Consider the following 20,427-nt stretch of genomic DNA (forward strand, 5'->3'; position numbering starts at 1 on the left):
AGCCAAAGAATGAGGAGCCAGAAGATTAAAACATATTGCCAGAATTTCTTTGAGACCAGGCAGAACAATTCAGTCAGAACGCAAGAAAAGCCAGTTTGAATCAGTCAGCTTGGAGAGGAGTTTGGGCCACAACAGCAGAGTTGAACCAGCCAGCAACAGTTCGGAAAGAGTTAGAGGAGGTTGCATATGCTCTCATGTCATCCTAACATCTAAGGAAATAAAAGGAGTCGATGTGTTCCAGGTTAGCTAACTCAGTAGTCTAATGGCATCATGAGGTCCAGAGTTTGTCATCTCTCACCTGAGCCTGTCTCAGCCCAAAGGCTGCACTGGTCAGCTCCTCACAATACTGTCCAAAAGGTGGAAGAGAGAGCTAGCTGCATCATGTATTCCTTTCCAAGCACTGTGGTGGCAGCACAGGTTGGGACCTCACCATGGCCTTAGGTGGCATCGCTGGCTATTCACATTGGGCTGTTCCTCATTACTCTCCAGTCTCCAATGCCACCTCTCTTCACTGTGCACACATCCTTCTGTTTCTCCTTCTCTCCCATTTATCCACCACTTACTTGCTCCTCTGAGTAGTACCCAGGGTGGCTGAATGTCTGGGGTCATCTCAGGAGTGGTCTCAGGAATGCTCTGCCCTGCGTGTGCATTATGAAGCCAGGCAGAAGTCTTCTTGGGCATGGCCTGCACCCCAAGGCCTGCACAACAACTGAGTGGTGTTCATTTCAAGCTAGCTCCCTCTCCAGGCCCCATGGTCCCATGGGCCCAGTCTGATGGTCATTCAGGTTCGCTTTTTTTCAGGGAATGTTAGGCTACTAATTATTCAGATGTTCACAGGTCAGAACACTGAGCAGAGACATAGCTCTCTCCTCTCTGCCACCTACTGACACTGCAGCCTCCCCTGCAAAGCATCTCAGGGCAGGACTATGCTATATATTAACATTAATGTGTATTAGTATTAGTATTAGCATTAGTATTTATACTAACTAAGGTATTGGGCATTAATAATTACTGGGCACTCATACATACATGCCTATGTGTGCATGATGGAACTAAGAAGAATGTCAAGAAGTGTGAGCTTTGAGTGATGCCTACCTCCATTGAAGACACAGGACCAGTGTAGAAACTGGGAGTGAACAATAGAGAGAGAGTAGTGATTTGCAGTGTTCCTCTTCTTGGTCTTGGCTGCATCACCAGCTGTATATTTTTGATTCTCAACTCCATCAGCTTCATACTTCTCCAGCAGATGCTCATGCCAGGACCACCTACATGATCTAATTCTTTCTATTCATTCTGTTACTTAAAAATGAATAAATGTAATAAAATGTATACCCATGGACCAGTGACATCAATACGCCATAAGCCAAGAATTATGATCTTTTCCATTCTCAGTATTATTACAACATGAGATAAGTGGTCTTGCTTCATCCATTTCAATGATTTCTAAAATTCTATGATTAACATTACATTTTTTAAATATAAAAAAATAAATTTATCTAGAACATCACAGATTTAAAAAAAAATCAGTAGATATGAGTACCTAGAACTAAGGAAGGTAGGCTTACCAATTTAGGTCAGAGACCGAAATCAAAAGCTATGACTTAGTTAACACCGAGATTAAAACAATGAGCGGTTATTTTATCTAGGCTTGACTTTAGTTTCTCAGTCCTCATCATTCAGAACCCTTTCTGAGAATCTGATCAAACTGGGTCCCATAACAATCCCAAAGTATTACATTTTATCATATTATTGCTAACATCAATTCAATAATAGTTAGATTTACTTTGGATCAGGGCTTGGGTTTAGTATTTCCTATCCATGGTCAGGTTTTACATTTCCACTGAACATATAACAGCTTCTAGCATCATCAGAATTTGACAGACGAGGAAATTGGGGCACAAAGGGAGATGCCTTGTCTAAGATCACTTTCCCCAGTAAATGACTGTTCAGCACAGAGGAGAGGAGTCTGGGTCTCAGAACCGCAAGTTAGGGTGTTTAGCCACACACTTTCCCAAGGGCGGCATCCAGAGACTGGCTAGAGACAGACCCACACTTGCCAAGGGAGCAAGGAGGCACAACAGTCCAGGCCTTGGAGCTGCTTAGGTTTCTCTCCTGGCTTCCACCCCTTGAGCTCTGTGGCCCGGATCCCTGGTTTCCATTCCCGTGGCTGTGAAACCAAGATTGCAGAGACGCTGTCTATTAATTAGATTCCCATCTGCGGGACACTTGGAGCAATGTCTGATGCACAGCTGCCACTAGGTCCAGCTGTCGTGACCCTAGCCTGTATCTCCATGACTTTACTCTCCCTGCCCCTCTCTTTTCTGGCCATACCACATCCCCTTCATTAGACAGTCCATAGGGCGCTCAGAATTGTTTGGGAAATAAAACAAGATATGAACAAATATAAAATGGGAAATAACCTTTATAATAGTATTTGAGTCATTTAAATGTTATGGGACAGTCAGAATGGTACAAAGCTGACATTCTTTTGTACTTGAAGTGAGATATTTCTAGGAATCTTCAGCGATATCCCAAATAAACCTCAGCTTTATCGGTCTCGGTGTCTCATCTGACGGGTAGAGATGCCGATGGTAGCATGGCCCCCCTCAGTGCCCTATCCTGGCACTCTCCCGTGGTTCTGTTCTGTCATCACACAGTCACATGTGTATCTGCTCTGTCCTAGGCTCACAGGGAGGCTGGACATACAAAGTCTGTTACCTGGAGTAATATGCAGAGGAGAGACAAGCCCTCCTAAGCCAGTGGCTGTGTGATGTGGAGAACCAGTGCGGATGTAGGTGCGGATGGTGTGTCCATGTATGTACATGTGCAAGTGCTCACACTTGCACACGCACACACAGACATGTACACATGCTCATGAATACATACACACGTGCAGATACAGAGACAAGACAAGGAAGTGGCTATCTCAACTGCAAATGACAACTTCAAACTTTGAAATATCCACCAACCACAAAGAGAGAGTAGCTAGCATTAATCTAAATGATGCAGTAACAGATCTCTCTCTCTTTTCAATTGAGACATAAACATACTTCCACTAGATTTTCTAACTTCAATTGTCTACATCATAAAAGTTTGAGAATTCCACAGACCTCACTGTAGCTTTTCAGCCCAGAATATCCCTCCTAAACAGTATCTGGCATACATTTTCTCACTTTCATGTCTGATTACTAAATTAGATAGAAATTAAAGATATTATTTTTTTTCATGTTTATCCTCATTGACATTTTCCATAAAGAGCAACTTTGATCACTGTCAAAGACAAGACTGGGCATCAGTCCCCGTGGAGAAGAGAATGTGGGTCTCTGATTCAATTACTGATGGAGCCGAATTTGATAGCTCTAAACTGCTTGCCAATAATAATAGCCTTGTAGCCACAGATAATGTGACTACTCAGCGCTAAGGTTTGAGTCAAGTGGGAAAAGGGCCTACTGTGGGTCACAGTCTCCATCCACTGTACAGTTCTTCAAGAGTTCCTCCAGTGACTACTGTGTGTCCATCCTTAGCAGAAAAGCCCAAGCAGCAATGAAGGCCATGCTGCGGTGACATCAAGCAACCAAGGTACCTATTTCCAAAGGCCTTGGCCTCTACATACACAGAAAACAAAACAAAGCAACAACAAACCCCCTATAACCTGTTTTTCAATCTATCATTGGGATTTGGCTTCATTTAGGGTGAACTAAAATTATTTTTAAAGTCTTATTTCTCAATATGCAATAAAAGAGACAGACAATAAGCCCACAAACCACTAAAAGATAAATAGAAAAAAAAAGCACTATTTTTCTATAGAGTTTAAAATAAAATGGGAATTCAGCTGATGGGTTTTAAAATATCATAATTTTTTCTAAAAGGAAAAAAATGGTTTACACATTATTTGACCTTGATATGACACTTTCAAGAAGTTAGCTTAAGGAAATGATTGCGAATATATAAACAGATTCGCCTTTAAGATAATAGCCACCTTGTCTTTAATAAAGAATAGTTTTAAAATGAAATATTCAAAAGTGAGGGGATTGGTTAAATAAAAGATTCCCTACCCACAAAATGCCAGGTAATGGAATTATTAAAAATTGTGTTTTAAGAATTTTTATGGCAAGAATATCCTTGTGATGTGTTACTTAAAACTGCATGGATATCTTATAGAGGTTTAAACTGTAAGTTTGGTTTTTTTTTCTTTTGCACTTTCTATGATAAGTGAATTTTCTGCTTTAATTAAAATAATAAAATATGATAGAACGCCTTCGACAAGAAATCATAAAACATAATGCTTCTAAAATATAAGCTCCTAAATGCTTTTAAAAAATACAAAAATTCACCTTACAACCTGTTATTAATAGAATATTTTTGTTAGGAAATACGTTCTATTAGGTTTTATCAATATCATCACAGCAGCAAACGCAGTGTTTGCTGAAGGCACTGTGAAAGCACAGGCCCATCTAAAGTGCTTCTCTCGAGATGGTTTGTGTAATCATGCCTAGAGGTCAGCATGAGGGGAGGGCCAATGGGACCTGCAGACAGTCAGGCGGGTGAGTCATTATGCCACGTGACAGTAGTCCCGGTTCTCAGGAGGCGTGCAGTGCATCTTCTCAGCTCTCCATTGGCTATAGCTGTCTCTCTCCACCCACCATGTAAGGATGCCACAGGAAGACATCTGTCTAAAAATCAGGAACCGTGTTAGCTTTGGGCTTGGACATTCAGCATCCAGAATTGAGGAAAGTAAATTTTTGGTATTTATACCATTCAGCTTACGGCATTTTGTTGTTAACAGTCAGAGTTAACGCAGAGAACCATGAAAGTGTGATTGTTTTACTACACTTCATAAAGCCTTGGGAAATGATACATTTACTATTTTTATGCAAGCCAGAGTCCAACAAGGGTTGGGCAGCAGGGGACCCACTTCAAATTGGGTGATGCTTTTCTTATCCTTAACCATTATGGAAATGCTAGCAGTCTCTAAAGAACGGATGAAAATCTCCACCCAAATCCACGAACATTACTGAAGCACAGCAAAGGGTTGTCTCAACGCAAGGGACAGCAGGACGTTCTCTTTGTACTGAGCACAGGGAAAAGCTACCCTTCCATTCAGTAAAACAATGACTACCCACAGTGCAGGAAAACTTACTTCAAAGGAAGAACATTAGGACCAGGTCACCTTCGAATACAGATAACCGTATAATACAGAACTAGCTGCCTGATCCTTCCACAAAATTCCCTGGCCTTAAACAAAAGAGGAAGAAAAGATTTTCCTGCCTTCTAATATAAAAATTTGCGAAAGTTCATGTTTCAGATTTTAAAAAGATGTAATTTAGAAGAAGGATAACTACAGACAATGCTTTCTGCTAAGAACAAAAACTGAAGTGGGCATTCCCGTAATTCCAGGGGAGGCTTTGAAACATCAGCACCCAACAGGAAATGAAAGGCCTTCCTTTGGGAGCCTGGAGGACAGCGGGAGCCTGTCTTTTACCCGCACCTCTCTGAACTGCAAAAGAAAGTCCTTATTTTTAGTCAGATTGCCATCACAATTGCAAACAGCACTTCTGGACGCGCGTCCACAGCCCCGTGCCAGCATCTCTGTGGTGTTGGAGAGCCAAACCCGCCAGAACATTCTGTTTTTCAGAAGTAGCTTTGTCTCAAAATACATCCCACTCGGAGGACAGGGGACAACCTCAGTGCCTAAGGAGTTCTGAACAAGGGAAATCTGGGAGAAGGCTCAAAGAGCCTCCTGCAAAGAATCTTTTTTAGCTCTGAGTGAATTCCTCTGCAATTAGTGGTTTGTCTAGAAATGACAGCAATCGCAAGAACTGTGGCCAAAGATCTTTTGCTTGCCTGCTTCATGGGAATATCCTCAGTCTCAGAAAAACATGCTGCAGGGAATTTTATGGCGCACACACACACACACAAAAAAAAATGTTTTCAAAGACTTATGTACCTCTCTTTCAAAGACACATGAAGCAAGGCAATAAACACTAAGAAAACAAGAATGGGTTTTGACCAGGATTTTCCAGATCTTGGAAAATATAAGTGGTGTTCAGTTCCACAAAGGATTGTTTCTGAACAAGGAAATGTATCTGTTTTCCAAGCTACCCTCCAAGAAGCAACTTAGACGCTTGGAGAAGTCAATTTTCCACCTCTCTAGTAAAATGACAGATTATAAAAGAAATACATATTCAGCATAGATCATTGTAAAGCTTGGAAAGAACATAACCTAGATCCCACTGCTTGGAATCCAGGTTATAGGACTGAAGTGATTCACTGGGCTCTTTCGTGTTCTGGTCTGGATATGAAAGGCCCATCCATTGCAGGCTTGGTCCCACAGTGCTTGCCAGGCACCCTGTGACTATGGCCCTCCTGACCCCTCAGCAGTTGTGATCACCCCATGAAACCTGTACATAATTGGGCTAATTGGGTTCCGTCAGGGAGTAGCAGAGGGATATGTGAGAGACTGCTTCTTCTCACTGACATACAGGCAATAACCATTACTGCGAGGGTGACCTCAAGGGGCCCCACTCCTCCTGAGGAGATGCAAGAAGCTAGTGGTTGCAGGAAGATGTTTTCTTCAGTGGTATAGCCTCCTATACATTGCTCATGCCCCTATAAATAACTCCACACCCATTGCACATGAAGGAAATCTCAATTAAAATCATTGGTTCACCTTCCTAGAGTTAGGTGCAACTGTTTCTTTGGTCTGGGTTGGTACTCTATCCAGGGTAAAAAGACATTCGTCTCTCCGGGAGAAGGTCACTCCATAGTCCCTAATGCAGCAATGGTCCCATGTGGGGGCTTGAGGAAATTGGTCATGTTATAAGAGTTCTCTCTTCAGTGAATTAGTCCACTGCCAGATTCATAATTCAGTGGCATTATTGGGCGGTAGCAGCGTGGGGAAGTGGGGCCTCATTGGAGAGAGCATGTCCCTAGATTCATCCTCTCTTCCCTCTTTCTGCCTTTTGGACATCATGGGGAGAGCCAATGTCCTGCCACATTCTTGTTGCCATGATATTCCATCTTGCGTCAGACCTCAAGCATCCTAGCCAGTGACCCAGTGGGCTGAAACCTCCCACAAAGTTAAGTCCTCCCCACCACTGCCACTATTTCTCCCAAGCATTTGTCACAGAAATAGAAAACTGTATCAGAAGGTCAGCTTGCTGCTCCTGCAGGAAAATCGTGAGATAAGCAGCTTACAAATGGGGAAGGGATATTGTGGCTTTAACTCAGAGGTTCAGAGCAGTCTCATCTGCCCCTGTGCTTTGGGTCTATGGTGACATGTTGCAGAGGAGGCCTGTACACCTCACAACAGCTAGAAGTGGTGGGGACTGGGGCCAGGCCCCTAAGCCCCAGGCCATCCCCCCAGTGACCAAACTTCCTTCCACTAGGCCAACCTCTTAAAGGTTCTGCCACCTGATAGTGCCACAGGCTGGCGACCAAGCCTTTAACATGGGCCTGTGGGGACACTCCCGGAGCACAGCATGGATACATCTTTTCCATACCTTGCTGCATATATGGAGTTTTTTCCGTTGATGCTGCACAGTGTTTATTCTGAAGACAATAGTGCTTTACTGCAAGAATATATCAGATTTTGCCAAATGGCTTCTATAGTTTGTGTATTTTCATATTTTTAAGATGCAAGGAATGAGCAGCTTTCCCTGTTAAATATGAACAAATTGTACCTGAAAGGCATTAGTTTACATGCATACATACATTGTTTCTTCCTGCCCAAATCAGATATCTTCCTCTGTAGGATATTTCTTCTCCTTGATGAAGGTCCTAAAAAAATGTAGAGGCTTGCCTGAATGTAGAATATTTACACAACTTTCACAGAGCAATAATAAAAAGAAGAACCATTCCATTTTAAATTTGGCAAAATATTTAAAGTTATTTCTAAAAAAAAAAAAACATACATATGTCAATAACCACATGAAAAAAAATCTCAAGAACTCAAGAAGGTAAGTCATCTTGAAAAGGCACATCAAAACTATGCAGAGATTCCACTGTACCGCCCACTAGGACACACACACACACACACACACACACACACACACCTCAGTGTCACAAGAGCAGACGAGAATGTTACATTTTTACGTTTACTGCTAGCACGGATATTAACCAAAAAAAAAAAAAAAAAAAAAACAATGTGTCAGTAGGGTACCATAATACCTGGCAATTCTTATATATATATATATATATATATATGACCAAAGGAAAATGAGAGCATGAATTCCCTCAAAAACGTGTACACGAATGTCTCTGATTATCAGGATTTATTTTTAACCAAAACATAGGAATGAGTCAAAGATCTAACAACAAGTGATAAAGTATGAGATATCTCTATACTGTATCAGATATTACTAAGCAAAAAAAAGGAAAGCAGGTGTTGATTTAAGCTGCAGTATTTGTAAGTGTTAAAATGCTGAGTGAAAGAAGCCAGTCACAGAGACCATATGAGGATTCCATTTCTATGAAATGACTAGACCAGGCTGCTCCACAGGGACAGACAATCAGTGGTTGTCACAGGCTGAGAAGGTTTACAGTAAATGCTGGATTTCTCATTGAGGAAGATGCAATGTTCTGGAATTAGTAGGGTTGATTACATAAGCCTGTGAGTAAACAAAAATACTGGCGTAAACGTTAAAACTTCAAGTGGGTCAATTTATGTTGTGTGAGTTATACCTCCATAAAACTGTCACCTTGGGCTGAGAAGACAGTGAAGTGCCCTCTGTCGGCATGAGTGAGGACCTGAGTCCAGATTCCCAGCACCCACACAGGACTCCAGTAAGGCCACCTGCTACCCCAGCTCTGCTCTGGATTTAGGGGTTCATGAGCCAGTCAGTGCAGGCAAATCCCCAACTCCAAGTCTGATGAGAGACGTTGTCTCCTAAAATAAGGTGGAGGGTAGGAGAGAGCTCACTGAATCAGGTGCCTGCGACAAGAGGCAGATTAGAGTCCAGAGCCCACCACATAGGTGCGGAATAGGTGTGGGCAGCCTGCCTATTATTCCACTGCCAGGAAGGTAGAAAGAGGTGACCTTTCCCAAGTGGTGGCCGCAGAAACATCTGAGATCTCTCCTGCTCTCGCACAGCCCTACCACTCACTCTCCAACCCCCTTCACCATTTCTGATACGTCACGGCACAAACAGGCAACGTATGTGAGCTGTCAAAATACACGTGAAAAGTTAAAGAAAGGCTAGAAAGGGTGACAAGTTTGTAATACGTGAATGTTGTACAGGGCCACCCTCTGAACCAAGCAACTACTTTGTGGGGTGGGGGCAGGTTCAGCTGTGCCCATTTGCAAAAGACTGTTCTAGCTTATTGGCTATTGTCATGCCCTCATAGAAGGATGGGTGGGTCATGAGACCCTCTCTTTACCACCTGTTAGCTACCATACTGTCTTAATCACCTTGGCCTTGAAGGGGTGAGACTATGTAAGTCTAGGGCAGCAGCCCTATGTAGGTGGCTATGGGAAGGCTACCATCTGGCCACAGGAAGACTTTCTGCTATGGCTGTTTGGGGGTGGTGGGAGCATCTGAAGGGAAGCCAGCCAGCCTGAGCGTGGAAAACATGGCTCTTACAGGCCTTCCCCTTCTTCCCCATTCCCTCTGCCTTGCCTCAGATTACATTCCTGAAGCTAGCCACCAAGGTCCATTTCCTTATCTGGTTGCTTCCTCCTCCTGAGGCTGACTCTGAAGGAAATGTCCAGCTATAAAAGTGTTAAAGAGCAGCAATCAAAAGCCCCTTTTTGGCTGTCCTAATTAACATGCTCAATTAAAATTAAACACATATGAACACAGGAGTTCCCACATTTGTCTATGGGCCACGTCTGTCTCCTCTCTACCCAGAGGCAGTCCTTTGTCCTTCTGGGATAAATGAGCTTCCTCTCTGCCTTCTTCCCTTCTCCTCCTCCCTAGTCCTCTATCTCCTCTCTTTGTCTCTTATCCCCTACCCTTTGTCCCTCTGGAAGAAGTAAATCACCTTTGTGCTGAGAACTTGATCTTGCGGTGTCTTGCGCCAAATACCCGTTCTTTCTTAAAAGCCAGCATCCCAACAACGCAACGCAAACTGAACTGTCCCGCCCATAACCCACTCCTCCATCCATGTTCTCTGCGTTAGCAAACTGACAACCATGCAAATCCACTTAAAAGGAAACCCTGGACATGATCCTTAACACATTTCCCCCATGGGGCACACCCAAAGAATCAGGAGACTTTATCAGTTTGGTCTCTCTGAGTTCGTAGAAATCTATCCTTTTCTCTCAGCCTGACACTCCTATCTTCTCCCCAGAATACATAGAACCATGTTCCTAGACAGCATCTCTTAGATCTAATCCTTCTCAACCCATCCTCGACAGTGTGCTCAAGTGACGGTCTTTAAAACTAGAAATATGTCAAACTCAAGCGTAAAACTCTCTGAATAGGAGCTCCTGCCCCTTCACCCCCAGAGAAGAGCTAAACTTGTTAAGTCAATCCCCGCCCACATGGCTCTCCTCTCCTCTCACCTCTTTCTGGAGAGTCTCAGTTCCTCAGATGAGTCAGTCATTTCTTGCCTCGGAGCAAATGGCGATCACCCCTCCTGCAGTAGATCTTCCAGTAAGAACCACGCTTATCAGATACTTCTCACACACTGTGATTAAAGAGGACCAACCCTCACCAATCTCTGATTCAACGGCAGGAAGTCACACGTGAGTAGAAGCAGGCGGTACGGCACTAATCTGTGTGCCACAGAGATGGCATAGTACAGCAACTTGTTCGACTTAGCACTTACCCCACTGCGGACTACAACAAATGTTACAGTTTAGAATATTATACTCTCCATTTCATTGGCTGTGACATAATTTCGGTTTCAACCGTAAAAAAAAAAAATAAATAAAAGTTTTACCCATTTTCAAAGAATAATCAGACTCCAGGCACTTTCTCTTTTTAAAATTAAGCCTGGAAAATTTAGTTCCATTCCAGTATGACAGAAAGGGCAAAGAACGGATGAAAATATGTCTTTAAAGGAATCATTATTTAGTATACTTACTGAAGGCAGACAGGAATAGGAGGAGAAAGGGAGGATGGCAGGAAGACAGGAGAACCTGAGCACAAATCCCAGCACCCGGCAATTAGATAACTTTGAAAGGTCACCTGAGTCATTGCTTCCTCACCTGCCAAAGGAGAGTGGCATTTGGTTTGCAGGCTCATCACGCTAAGTACATGAAACAGCGTGACTAGAAGAGCCAGCTAGAACTCCTGACTCACTGCAGGTCCTTTAACACACTTTATTCTTTCACCTTATGTGTTACCTACCTCAGAACACTGATATACACCCACAGGCAATGCTCTTTACACAGACATACGAACACCCATTCAGTAACACGTCCTGTAAAGAGAGTCCAGAACGAGGCTGACTATTTAGATCCAATATTGTGGGACTGTTTGTCATGTTTGTTCAGGAATACTGGAGCAAAGCCAAAGTAATTAAATCTCTAACGAATTTAGTGATATAAAAGTGCCAGCCATTGGCCAGTGTAATCATTCAGCTTCTGGGAAGAAAGGAGACAGGTTCATTTGTCGTGTCCCATGCTTAATCATTAGTGTTAAATGAATTAGGACCAGAACGAATCAAAGAAGCAAACAGCTGATGGCTGCTGCTCTGTAAGAGAAAGAAGCAGTTGCTGTGCGCACAGGTTACGGCAGCCAAAAAGGCCTCTCAGTAAATGGCCGGCTGCTTTCTCTCGTTTTAAACTTGTTTTCAATGGCCTTTAGTCTGTGATTACTTAAATATTCATTTACTTCAGAGGCCTTTTTGTGCACATCTCAGTTTAAAACCTAATCACGTTCTTATTAAATTGGGCTAACAGCTGATTTCAAAGGAAGAAATAAACTATAATATTTCATCCAAAAAAAAAAAAAACTGGACTTTGAGCAAGACAATACACACAGTTAATTAAGCCATACGGATTATAAAATTTGGGTATAAAATAATTAGGTTTCAAGGGTGAAACCAGAGAAAAACAAAAAAGCCTTAGAGACTTTGGTGATGATTGGTGTATAGAGTGAAGGGGCTGGGGAATACACTATCTGACAGCCTCTGTTGCCTGATTTGTGAAGTCTGTCTTACGATTCCCACCAATATATTTGTATCTGTTTGTCACTCCACATAACCGGGCTGATTGTATAGTTCAACTGCATAATTTGGTGACCCAGTTGCATTTGACAATCTGGCTAGAAATATCGGGATAATTAGCATATATCTTTCCTTTGGTCTTTCAAAGGGGTATTATAATCACTAAATTTAAATTCCACTGGTGAACCACAGAGGGTGGAATCCTCTGAACTAATTATAAAATAATCCCCCCTCCTTTTTTTTCCTTATTCTAAGGGTGGCCTGCAGCATAGGTTGGCATAGGTGTACATGTAAAGGATCGTTCATTTGATTCTGGCCACGTCTGTGCTTTTTGTCGCGACTGGAGGTGCTTTTGAAGCTTCTTTAGTAAGGCATTCTAAGGGGAAGGAGTCCATATACTTCAAGTTGGAAGACTGATTTACTTCCTACTGAGAAAACCTCTTGTGTTTCCATATAAGCAGATAGAAAAGCGAAAGAATAGCAATGTATACGCCCGTTTGACATAAGCAAACTGTACAGGAAAATATTGCAGCTTTTTTGTTACAAAAATGCATGTGGGAAGAATGCAAAGACATAAAAAGATCCTAACTATGAGTTACAGGAAATATCACAGAGGCAAAATGCTAGTGGTGGACAAGCAGAGAGAGAAAGTTCTGGAAGCCCTGGCATGGCCAAGGTGAGTCTTGAGCAAAACTCCATGGCAATGACTTTCTGTCCTAGAAACATCTCTGGAATATGGAGAGACCATGAGAAGCCGCGCACGTTGTACCAGACTCTGCGACTGATTTCTAAAATGGATGTGAAGATTACAGAGCTAGAGAGAATGATAAAACGCCAAAGGCCTGCCCTCACGTTCCTTGTTAAAGTTATTTTTATAAAACTGTTTCTCAGTCTCTCTCTTAACTTGGCTATCACAGAGATAACAGACTCTTTCATATGTTTAACAGTGGGCTTCATAACACAATAACTGGGCAGTTATTGCTCTACTCCTGACCCTCTAAGCTAAACTGGTTTCCTCCCAGGGATACTTGTGCTTTGTAGTTTTCTCTGCTCCAGCTCTCTCTCCGGAAGTTACTTGAACTTCTCCCATGGCTAAATCCTTTACTTCCTCCTGTAGCTTCTTCCTCTGGCTGGCAGGAAATCCAGCCCTATTCTCTTCTCTGCTCAGTGATTGGCTGTAACCTGCTTTATTGACACATCAGGGGACAATTGGGGAGCAGTGTTTACACAACATTGTGACAGGAGATTCTCAGAACAAGAATGCAGCCACAGGTGCGGGTGCAGAAATCAGCTTTGAATCACACAATAACTTTATGTCTACAATTCCTTTCTCTAAAAATGTTGTGGTTTCAATGTCTCCCCACAGGCTGACATGTTTGGACATTTGGTCCCAAGCTGGTGACGGTCCCGGAAGGTTGTAAGAAATGAGTTACTGGAGGGTGGTCTCTGAGGGCTCTCAGCCTGTCTCAGACTTCCTGGCTGATCTCTGCTCTCTTCCAATGGCTGAAACATGACCAGCATTCTTTCCTCACCTAGGAGAACTGTAAAGCCAGAGTTGCTCTCTCTCTCTCTCTCTCCCAGACAGGGCTTCTCTGTGTAGCCTTGGCTGTCCTGAACTTGTTTCGTAGGCCAGGCCGGCCTGGAACTCACAGAGATCCGCAAGCCCCTGCCTTCCCGGGTGCGAGTGCTAGGATTACAGGGGCACGCCACTGCACCCAGCCAAAGTCGCTCTCTCAAGTTGCTTCTTGTCTGGTATTTTGTCACAACTGATGCACATACAACAATGATCGGGCTCTCACAAAACAGTTGGAATTCCATCCCTGGATAAGCCAGATATTTTTTTCTTCTGAGAACTATTATTCTTTTTTTTTTAATTTTTATTTTTTATTATTAGTTACATTTTATTAACTGTATCCCAGCTGTATCCCGCTCCCTCATTCCCTCCCAATCCTCCCCTCCCTTCCTCATCTCCTTTCTGCCCCTTTGGAAGTCCACTGATTGGGGAGGACCTCCTCCCCTTTCATCTGACCCTGTTTTATCAGGTATCTTCAGGACTGGCTGCAAAGTCCTCCTCTGGGGCCTAGCAGGACTGCTCTAGCAGTGTATCAAAGCAGATTCTAAGACTCATAACCAAACCTTCGGCAGAGTGCAGGGAATCCTATGAAAGAAGGGGGAGTTAGTATGATGTGAAAAGATAGGAGCTCCATAAGGACCAAAGATATCTGGGCACAGTGGTCTTTTCTGAGACTGACACTCCACCAAGGACCATGTATGGATATAACCTAGAACCTCTGCTGGGATGAAGCCCGTGGTAGCTCAGTAACCAATTGGTTTCCTATAGTAATGGGAACAGGGACTATTTCTGACAGTAACTCAATGGCAGGCTCTTTGACCATATTTTTAACATCATTGAACCACGGTTGCTTTGCTATCCAGACTACATTACAAGTGTCCATGGATGACTTCCAAAGAGATATTAGCTTGGTCAAAGTAACTATGAGACACAGCGTACATCATATGTCTCTCGTGGGAATTCCCTGGGCAAATTAAAGCCTCCGAGAAAGACAGCAGTAGAAATACATGAAAATGTGCACTTGCAGAATGTACTTGGGAGCAGAATGCTGTGCCACACACTTCTGCCAGATTAAGAGGGATAAGAATTCAGAAAACAAAGATAATTGTGTAAATTAAAATTCAACTGCTGATGTCAGGAAGCCTCAAAGAACGTCGTTTAACCAAACAGGGCTTTACTTCCATCGCACTCTGGAAAAGCAAGGCGCTGGCAGCTCCCGTCACTTCAGTCACATCAGTGGCTCAGCTGCATCAGCGTCTCCAGCATTTCTTGGTCCCTCCCTTCAGAGTTACACGATGATGACAGTAGCCCACATAGGAGATGTCGGAAGCCATCAGCACCCTTTTCTGGCTTTTTCAATAAGCCAGAGACCACCCAACAGCCTTCCAGTTTGCCTTCAATTCTAAGTGATCTGGAATAGCCCTGAATTGGAGGTGGGGAAGGGAGAAAGGGCCTCCCGATGACTGACAGGGTAGCCAAAGGATAGCATTTTCAACAACGTTTATCTTTAAGAACTTGCACTGCGGTCCTGTGTTGGTGGTGTCTGTGTTGTTAGACCTGGCTTCATGAAATCTCTTTTCTGTAATAGCATGAAGGCCTTTCTGCACTAGAGGGAACACACAATATGATCCCCTGACTTTTCCTAGACCAGTGCTTTCTCCTCTTTCTTTTGTGCCTTGTATTCCTCAATCAAAAAAAGTATGGCTACCTCATGTAGCCCTTTGGGTCATGGATTAGCCCTGGAAGCTCCCAGTGGACCACTGTCTGCAAGGTCCAAGGTTTTCTCAACTTAAATTATGGAATCAGGCAAGGCCTTACTCTAACAGCAAATATCTCTCTCCTTGTTTCTTCACCCACTTTTTAAAATTCTGTTTCCCCAACATGCTCAGATATTTGTAAACAAAAGTTCCAATGGGAGACATCAGTGACTTCCCCTCTAGGCTGCAGAAGCGGTCTTTTAACATGAAGGGGAAATACTGGTAGACATCACACATTTGCAGTGTGAAGATTGCTTAGCCACACTCTCCACACCAAACTACTTAATCACAGACTAGGATGGTTCAGTATTTGTGATAGACCCTACAGTCTACCCATCTGACAACACTCAAGAAGTCCTGTGCCCTCTTTCTGGTGGTTTGTGCTGTCCGACTTTGACGTGATAGTTTTCATGCTATTATATTTTATGGTTACACTTTAAAAAAAAAAACAACTAATGAATGAAAACCTAGACCCTAGGGTAAAGGTACAACTGAACCATCACTTACCCCTGCTGGGAGAGGGGAAATCAGAGTAGAGTAAAACTAGTATATCAAACACCACAGGACGGCCTCCTGTTCAAGGGGAGCTGACCATCATGTAACAGAGTCCACAGCTTTTTTGTTTGTTTATTTGGTTATAGTACAGTGGAGTTTTTGTTGGTTTGTTTTGTTGTCTTTTGGGGTACAATTTTTTTTATTTTGGGGAATTAACGTTGTGTGGTTTTGTTTTTGTTTTGATTTGTTTTTGTTTGTTTGTTTGTTTTTGAGAAAGAGCTTAAAGTTGGGTGACCAGGGAGGGAGACCTCTCCCCTTGGAAGAACTCGGAGGAAGGCAATAATATAATAAAAATACATTTGAATTTAAAAAATTGTTTGAAATAAGAAAACTTTAAAAAAAATCTGTTGCCCACAGTTTCCTAAACTTTTCACTCAAGTTACATTCCTCTCCACGGCCTCCACTGTTTTTTATCTCTAAAAAGCATTCTTCTAGCCAGCCTGACCCCTCTAATTGTGATCCACACTTTTGCTGGCATGTTTTAATCACCAAACATCTTACAATGCCAGGTTTTGGCAGCTTGCAGCAAATAGACTCTCCTCCATCACAAACATTCCTCAAGCCCTCTCCATCCTTGCAGCATTGCTGAAACACTTCCAACTTTTATTCTCTTTCTCCAGATTTCTTGGGGAAATGACCTATACCTATGACCCCTACTTTCTCCCTCCTTAATTACTTATAAATTCTCCATGGCATTGAAGTTGATAGGTCAAATGATTGTTTTTCTAATCTTCCTAAAAGTCCACTTCTTGGACAGACGAGTCATTTCTCACATAGCTGTTGGCATTATACTGCTCTTTTAAAACTTAGTTTTACGTGTATGTATGTGTGTCTGTGTGAGTTTACATGCACAACGTGCTTTCAAGTGTCTGCAGAGGCCAGAGGGCATTGGATCTCCTGAAGCTGGAGTTAGAAGCTCCTGTGAGCAACTTGATGTGGGCTCTGGTTCTCTGGGAAAGCAGTAACTGCTCTCAATGCTGCACCATCTCTTCGGCCCCAGCCCTGTTTTTGACCTCTCCTCACATCTTAATCACATTATAGCCAGGGAAATAAGTAAAGCATCATTGCAATGAGCATCTAGGTTGGGATTGACTAAAGGCCCCATTTGTCTATCTTAATACATTTTTACTGGAAACTTCATGACGATAATTATCACTTATAGTAGAAACTGTCCAGCTTATTAAACTTGTCATGTTTAACAACTAGCCCTTAAAAGACTTTTAATTTTTTTTTTTAAAAAGTCACTTATGTCAGTTTGTGTGTCTATGTGCTTAGAATGCACATGTGTGTGCAGGTGCCCGTAGAGGTCAGAAGGCAATGTTGGATCCCCTGAAGCTGGAGCTGGTTGTGAGCCACCTGATAGAAATGCTGGAAACTGGACTCGGGTCCTGGGCAAGAACAGCAAATAAATACTCTCAACCCCTGATCATCTCTCCAGCACCAGCAGCTGGCCTTTTAGAGAAGAACTTTGCTGACCCCAGTATACCTTGATCTGGACTGAAAACTGAGTGGTAGGCATCAAGAGGATCACAGGGTGCAGTGAGGAGCTATGAATTAAAAGTTAATGGTTGATTAAAAGGGCTGAGGCGAGGAAATATAAAAAGTGGAATAACATCTAGAGATCCCAGCTGTGCTACATGGGTGAGTGATGCTATCTTAAGCGAGGCAGGATACAGACCCAAGGGTCTGTATGTGAAGGTAATACTGGGTGGGGAGAGCTGTGATTTTCAGATATTTGAGGATGCTTAGATTATACCCAATGGAAATGATGCATTTGACTTAATACCCAGGAAAAAAAAATCTGAGCTAAAAAGAAAAAAAAAAAAAAAAAAAAGGAACTTCTTATGTGTCAGAACAAGGCAATAAAGTCTGGACCTCGCAAGGCAAGGCATGTAATTTCAAAGTCGCCCCATACAGGTGGAATTGACAAGTTGCACACACCATTTTTTCCAGCACACTTTGTAGTTTATTATGTACAGTTGACTTCATTATTCATCTCATTCTTTAAATTTGTTTCTCCAAAAGCAAATGCTCTTTGGGCATTTGCAGAATACTATCAGTGATCAAAACAAAACCAGGCTGAGTCCTATCCCAGAGGCTCCTTGCTCTGTGGTCGGCCTAGGACTGCCTCCAGCCCCTTCACCTCTGCCTCTGCTGGCTGCTTTGGAAGGATGCTTCTCTGTGTGTCAGAACTGGCTCGTATGTCCTTTCTTGTACTTTAAAACAGAACTGGCTTTACTATGATTTGGCTGAAAACTTCCTAAGGAGAAAACGTCTTATTTTCTCAGTGCTGATAAATGAACATTAAAAGGTTTTAGGTTTTTTTATTGTTTTTTTCTTCTTGTATAGAGTTGGGGTGGGGTGGGGTGGGGTTAGTTTTGGGGGCTTTTGGTGGTGCCAAGGACTGAATCCCAAAGTTTGCCTTTGCTCAATATCCTAAGTTTAGATAGATTCCAAATGGTGTGAATTGGTGTCACTTTGATTTCTTTATCCAGATGAGCGTCTACATGCTGGTTGTTTTGTTTTCTCTTGTTGGGAATGGGGCGGGGTGGGGGAGAGGGCTAGAACTGAAATGAGCATTTCCCACTAAAATAGGCCCCCTCCCTTTACCCAACGGAAGCCTGTGTCCATAAGCACTGCCTTCAGTCTCAGCCACTCGCCGCCTTTGCTAGGGAACAGTTCACAAAAGGGCTGATCTCACAGAGAAGCCTCAGAGTCCAAAATTGCCAGAAAAAGAATCTGTGGGTTCTTCCATGATCTTGTTCTCTCAAAGGAAAATGCACCCGACAGAACTTGTTCTCAGCGGAGGTAAACCTCATCCTGAAAAGCAGTATACTTTCACAGAACGTTTACTATCTCAAAAAATGTATACCTTTATTGATTTCAATTTAACATGACACTGACAGAAAGGAGTGCGGTGCCATGTACGTGGTCCCTAAACCTCGCGGGCTGTGATGTGCCTTGCGGAGAGAATTAGACAAAGAAGGTTAGGAGTTGATACCTACAGCCATGAGTTCAGCACTAACGCGAGGCACAGGGGTTTGGTTGTTTTGGCTTTTACGAGGCAGGGTCTTGTATGCAGTCCGACTAGTCTGGCACTCACTGTACAGCTGGCCTTGAATCTGCCTCTTTCTCTCCAGTGCTGCCATTACAAGCATACACCACTATTTCCAGACAGCTCAAAGTTAATGACCCAGGAATATAGATTAAATGGTTTTGAAACTGCAAAACACATAAGTGAGGCTATGTACAGATTGGCTTACAAAAAAATTTACAAGTCGGAGAAACACAGCCTTGTATTTCCCAAGAAGCAAAGCTTCTATACCCAGCAAAAGTGGGAACTTTATACAAATTGTTAACGCCACGAACAATGGGATCAACACTACCTCAGTCACAGAGCAGACTCTCAAACGCATGCCTTTCATGCAGGGCACAGCGCACTGTCATGTGCTGACATTAGTACTAGGGGACAGGCCTGTTTTCAAGCTTGCATCGCTTTTGCAATGGACAGGACCAAACCAACACAGCCGTACTGGAAAAAGCTCTGTACAAAGAAGCCGCCTGTGTCCAAAGCTAGACCTTTTGGGAAAGGATTTGAGAAGTGCGGGTTTTTAATTGCTTTAAAACACAGGCAGATTTTTTTTTTTAAATGTTTTAATTCTCAGCAACAAGTACTGTTAGGTTGACAATCTGCAGCTTTTTGGGGTTTTAGTCTGGAATTTTTTATAACATTTGTTACATACTTGAAACAGTTTATTTAATGAATGTTAGGACTGCAGGGCAATCATAATTTTACATGAGCTTTACAATTGTTGCTCTAACTTTAGAAAATTTAAAATTGGTAATGACCCTACAATTGGAAGTCAGATAATTTTAACACAATTTGAAATTGAAGTGAAATCACTTCAAATACGGACATGATTCTAGGTTGACTATCAAACTAGCAGAAGCAGACAGTACCAAAGTACCAAGACATGCTGCTTTCCTGGTTAAACTATGGCCGATGAACCACTTTTAACCCATCCAAAATGAAGGAGCTGTACCACAATGGAAAATCTATCAGCAGATACCTGGTTCAGCCAATATTTTCCACAAGAAATGCTGACTCCTTCAAAGACCCTCCAGCATGCTAACTCAGTGCTATGGCAGCTTGGTCTCCAGTGTGGTTAGAATTCCACTGCTAATGTGGGAAAATAATTAAAACAACAATCCCATTGCCTTGTACGCGATGCCTATTTCAAAAATCCCACCCACCCAATCCATCCAAATGGCAAGGGGAGTTTCCTGGGCTACCACATTTAACTGCTCCCGTCAGCACTATCTGAGCTGCCGAGGGGTGTTCTTCAGATCCTGTTTGGGCAACATGACTCATCCTGGTAGACTTGTTCTTCAATCTTGGGGGGGGGGAAGAATTAATACATTTTGGGG

General features: G+C 42.8%; 1 long non-coding RNA gene and 1 pseudogene across 1 annotated transcript; both read right to left on the reverse strand.

Moving 5' to 3' along the window:
• Positions 1-803: 803 nt before the first annotated feature.
• LOC132648144 (small nucleolar RNA SNORA17) lies at positions 804-923 on the reverse strand (annotated as a pseudogene).
• Positions 924-3,962: 3,039 nt separating this feature from the next.
• LOC132647974 (uncharacterized) lies at positions 3,963-11,501 on the reverse strand. Its single transcript, XR_009586298.1, has 4 exons — positions 11,295-11,501; positions 10,505-10,578; positions 7,714-7,779; positions 3,963-4,673 (listed from the first exon to the last, which is right to left on the reverse strand). It is a non-coding gene; the product is annotated as an uncharacterized LOC132647974 (long non-coding RNA).
• Between the last annotated feature and the right edge of the window lie 8,926 nt (positions 11,502-20,427).

This window comes from Meriones unguiculatus, chromosome 15, assembly GCF_030254825.1.
Source record: "Meriones unguiculatus strain TT.TT164.6M chromosome 15, Bangor_MerUng_6.1, whole genome shotgun sequence".
Lineage (NCBI taxonomy): Eukaryota > Metazoa > Chordata > Mammalia > Rodentia > Muridae > Meriones > Meriones unguiculatus.